The sequence below is a fragment of the Myotis yumanensis genome, unplaced genomic scaffold, assembly GCF_028538775.1.
Source record: "Myotis yumanensis isolate MYYU_CA2020_CCGP unplaced genomic scaffold, mMyoYum1.0.hap1 SCAF_2, whole genome shotgun sequence".
NCBI classification, from domain to species: Eukaryota; Metazoa; Chordata; class Mammalia; order Chiroptera; family Vespertilionidae; genus Myotis; species Myotis yumanensis.
Genome location: NW_027223753.1, coordinates 97,187,269 through 97,192,436, shown reverse-complemented (window position 1 = coordinate 97,192,436; position 5,168 = coordinate 97,187,269). Strand labels below are relative to the sequence as shown.

General features: G+C 38.6%; 1 pseudogene; it reads left to right on the top strand.

The window, feature by feature from the left end:
• The first annotated feature begins 3,265 nt into the window (after positions 1-3,265).
• On the top strand, positions 3,266-3,659 carry LOC139001991 (ubiquitin-conjugating enzyme E2 D3 pseudogene; annotated as a pseudogene).
• The last annotated feature ends 1,509 nt before the right edge of the window (positions 3,660-5,168 follow it).

Below are 5,168 nucleotides of genomic sequence, written 5' to 3'. Positions count from 1 at the left end.
GGTGTGAGAAGCTCAACCACAGAGCTATGCTGGGAGGGCGAGCTTATGCCCATGACTCTGCTCACCAGAGAGGTGATGAGAAGTACTGGGATCATGGGGGAAAACCTTCAGGAGCACAGGGGGAGAAAAAAAGGGGGTTTTCTTTTTGCCCCATAAGTCTCTGGGGAAAATAGAAATCACAAAAGTGACCATTATGTAGTTATATCATATATCAATTTTCAAATACTGGTAAGATCATTAAAAAGAGAAAGGGAAGGAGACCACATGTAATCTGAAACTAAGCCATAAATAATGAAAGTACCAGTTACTCCCAGGGAGTATCTGTTTCTAACTGACTTTTCGTTAGGGCTAGCAGGTATAAGAAAGCACCGCAAGACCAAAGCAGCAGTACTTTGTGTGAATAATAATTGAACATTATAGAATATTTCCTTATTGACATATATGAAAGGCCAAGTGCTAACTGAAGTCTCCTTATCCTTGAGATTTATTTAATGGCTCCATCTCTTTGTTCTACATTCTGTGGAAGGCCAGTGGCCCCCCAGAAGTCTTTGATTACTCAGGTCATTGAACTCCACTGGCCACTGTTGGCTACTACACCAGCACTCCTTGAGTTCACAATGTCACTTGAGTCTTAGTTTCTACAATTGTCCTCATGATTCTCCCCGATACAGATCCAAATGTGGAACTCATCCCTTTTATGTGAATCCCGCATCCCAAAACCATTGCCCAAGATATTAGGTATATTGCTAAATATTGTAGCTTCAGTGTGAGAGGGACTGAGAGTAGGTGTGCTGGCACCAACCTGCACGCTCACTTCATATTCTCCCTCCAGCCTATTTCCAGAGCCCCTTGCCCTCCTTCACAGATACAATATCTCTTCCCTGCCTCACCACTCTCAGCCCCACTCACTCACCTCCTCACTTGGTTTTGCATTTGGCCCCTTCCTCAGCCTTGACTCCCTACTCAACTGAGGCATTCCATTTACTCATTAAAAACTCTATGTCCCTGCTAAAATGATTGGCTCTCTCCTCCACCAACCTCTGTAAGTACAAGAAAAATGTATATTTTCCCATCAATAATATCAATTGTGCCCTCTCTCCCTAGAATTCAGACATAGAAAACAAGCATTAATTTAAATAACCATTTTTTTGTTTTCTTCAGAAAGATAAAATGAATACTATTTAATAATGCAAGAACTTATTATTTATTTCTAAAGTAACATTTGTTCTGCCATACTCACTTTAATATGATATGAAGGCCTCTGCTCACTCTGTCTCCTCAATCCCAAGTCCTTCCTTCCCATCCTACCTCAGGCGGTATCCTCTTGTCCCCTCTTCTTCATCCATCAGAATACCATCCTGCTAAGATGAAGGTCCATAAGTTTTGTACTTACGTTTTCTTCTTTGTATATTGTTCCAGGTCTTATATTTAGGTCTTTGATCCATTTTGAGTTAGTTTTTGTACATGGTGACAAAAACTTTTGCATGTAGCTTTTCAATTTTCCCAGCACCTTTTATTGAAAAGGATTTCTTTTCTCCATTGTATGTTCGTTGAAAAGTATTTGCCCACATATACTGTAGGTTTATTTCTGGGCTCTCAATTATTTTCTATGGGTCTGTGTGTCTGCTTATGAACTTTGGTCTGAGAGAGAATTTTATAAATTTTACCTCAAAGGGAGAAAAAATCAAAACAATTAAAAAGCTTCTGCAGAGCAAAAGAAACCAACAACAAAATAAAAGGCAACCAACCAAATGGAAGAAGATATTTGCAAACAACACCTCTGGTAAGTGACTAATTTCCAAAATATATAAAAAAAACTCATACAGTTCAACAACAAAAACAAGCAAACAAATAAAAAATGGGGAGAAGATCTGAATAGACATTTCTCCCAAGAAGACATACAAATGGCCAACAGCTATATGAAAAAATGCTCAATCTCACTAGCTATTAGGTAAATGTAAATCAAAATTACAATGAGATACTACCTTTTAGAATGGCTATTATCAACAAGACAAGCAATAACAAGTGTTGGAGAGGTTGTGGAGAAAAAGGAACCCTCATTCACTGCTGGTAGGAATGTAAAATAGCGCAGTAACTATGGAAAACAGTATGGAGGTTCCTCAAAAAATTAAGAATCGTTACCATGTGATCCAGCAGACCCTCTTCTGGGTACCTGTCTCCCCAAAATTTGAGAACATTCATTTGCAAATATATATGTACCCCTCTGTTTATTACAGTATTGTTCATGGTGGCCAAGACATGGAAACAACCTATGTTCTTCTATAGAGTATTGGATAAAAAAGATGTGATACAATGGCATACTACTCAACCATAAAAAAGATGAAGTATCGCCATTTGTAACAATATAGATGGATCTTGAGAATATCATGCTAAGCAAAATAAGTCAGACAGAAAAAGTCAAGAACCATATGATTTCACTCATATGTGGGATATAAAACTGAAAGCAACAAATGAACAAATGAAACAAAACAAAGAAACAAACAAAAACTCATAGACACAAGTAGAAATGTGGTGGTTACCAGAGGAAAAGGCAGATGGGAGCAGATAGTAAAGGGAGTCAAATATATGGTGATGGATTATTTGACTTTGGGTGACAAACATACAATGCAACATACAGATAATGAATTCTAGAATTGTACACTTAAAACTTATATCATTTTATCAATGTCACCCAAATAAATTTAATTTTAAAATACCATTCCACCAACTCCCAGAATATGTCTGCCCTCCATAAAGAACGCAGGTCTCCCATGCTAGTCCTGCTGTTTGTTTTCTTGTACTCTCTAATTATTTCACACATCTTTGTCTTCTCTTCTCTATTTTGAATGAACTGCTTATGGCAATAAAAATTTTAAGCCGTAAGGTCCCCTGGAAATACACACATCAGCAGTAATGCTCCCCTGAGGACATCAGGAAGAGCGCACAAAACTGCCCTTAAGTCATTGCAGAGCTCCAGCTCCGGTAAACCAGCCACGAGGTTATCGCGAGAACCGCCTCCAGACCAAGCGCCTGTGTCTGGCAGAGCCGGTGTGAGACGAAGAGAACAGCCTTGCCTGCACCGTGGTCATCAAGACTTTCGGCCGGACCTCTGAGCACACACCGAGATAGTGAGGAGCCAGATACAAAGCACAGACTTTGGCGCTGAAACGGATTAATAAGGAACTTAGGGATTCGGCCCGTGACCCTCCAGCACAGTGTTCTGCAGGTCCAGTTGGGGATGATACGTTTCATTGGCAAGCCACAATTATGGGACCTAATGACAGCCCATATCAAAGTGGTGTATTCTTTTTGACAATTCATTTTTCTACAGACTACCCCTTCAAACCACCTAAGGTTGCATTTACAACAAGAATTTATCATCCAAATATTAACAGTAATGGCAGCATTTGTCTTGATATTCTAAGATCACAGTGGTCTCCTGCATTAACTATTTCTAAAGTTCTTTTATCCATTTGTTCACTGCTATGTGATCCAAACCCAGATGACCCCCTAGTGCCAGAGATTACACTGATCTATAAAACAGACAGAGCTAAGTACAACAGAATATCTCGGGAATGGACTCAGAAGTATGCCATGTGATGCTACCTTAAAGTCAGAATAACCTGCATTATAGCTGGAATAAACTTTAAATTACTGTTCCTTTTTTGATTTTCTTATCCGGCTGCTCCCCTATCAGACCTCATCTTTTTTAATTTTATTTTTTGTTTACCTCCCTCCATTCATTCACATGCTCATCTGAGAAGACTTAAGTTCTTCCAGCTTTGGACAATACCTCCTTTTAGAAACTGTAAAGTAGTTAGAAGAGAACAGTTGTCCAAGATTCAAAATTTTTAAAAAAATGGAGCATGTGTATTATGTGGCCAATGTCTTCACTCTAATTTGGTTATGAGACTAAAACCATTCCTCACTGCTCTAACATGCTGAAGAAATCATCTGAGGGGGAGGGAAATGGAGGCTCAGTTGTCACATCAAAGGAAACAGCATTATTCTAGCAGCATCCATTCTTGTTTAAGCCTTTGACTGTTAGAGATCTGAGGTTACATGATATACTTTATGCTCATAACTGATGTGGCTGGAGAATTGGTATTGAATTTATAGCATCAGCAGAACAGAAAATGTGATGTATTTTGTGCATGCCAATAAAGGAATGACCTGTTCTTGTTCTACAGAGAATGGAAATTGGATGTCAAAACACCGTTTGTATTCCAAAATAGGATCTCAAACATTTTGTAATTTTCATTTAAATTGTTAGGAGGCTTGGAGTTATTAGTTAACCTATCTTCCAATACACTGTTTAATACAGCACTGAATAAATGATGCAAGTTGTCAATGGATGAGTGGTCAACTAATAGCTCTGCTAGTAATTGATTTATTTTTCTTCAATAAAGTTGCCTAAACCAATGAGTTAGCTGCCTGGATTAATCAGTATGGGAAACAATCTTTTGTAAATTCAAAGCTGTTTTTGTATATACTGTTGGGATTTGCTTCTTTGTTTGACATCAAATGATGATGTAAAGTTCAAAAGAGTGAATATTTTGCCATGTTCAGTTAAAAGTGCACAGTAATGCTCCCCTGAGTAAATGATCCCACTGATCCAAGTGTCAGTTTCCTCACCTACAAAATGGAGATAAAAATAGTACCTTCCTTATAAGTGATGCTGTAAGGATTAAATGAGGTTATGTTTCCAAGAGTTAAGCACAGTGTTGGCACATGGGAAGGTCTCACTAAATGTCAGCTTTTATTATGCTGTGAATGATGATCAGGTTGGAAGGCATTGACTAGGCCAAGAAGATGAAAAACAAAAGATCAAATCAGTGATTGGTCAAGCCAAAAAAAACCTTATCAGCTCAGAATATTACCTGAACTATTGTAGATCAAAAAGAAGCCTGGTTGTTAGTTGGACTGTTTAGCTTGTCAGCCTTTGATAGCTTGTTTTGCAGACTATATGGTTTCTTGGAAGATTGTTCTAGCCACAAGAAGGAGCACAGTGTGTCCCTTCTACACACTGGAATAGAAGGGGAATTCTTTCACAAGTCATTGTAATTCCCCAAATTGGAAACTTGACCAAATAGCCAGAAGGTTTAATAAAGGGGCCCCTGCTTGTCAGCCATGGCAGCCTTGCTGAGTTTCACACAGGGTATCACTCT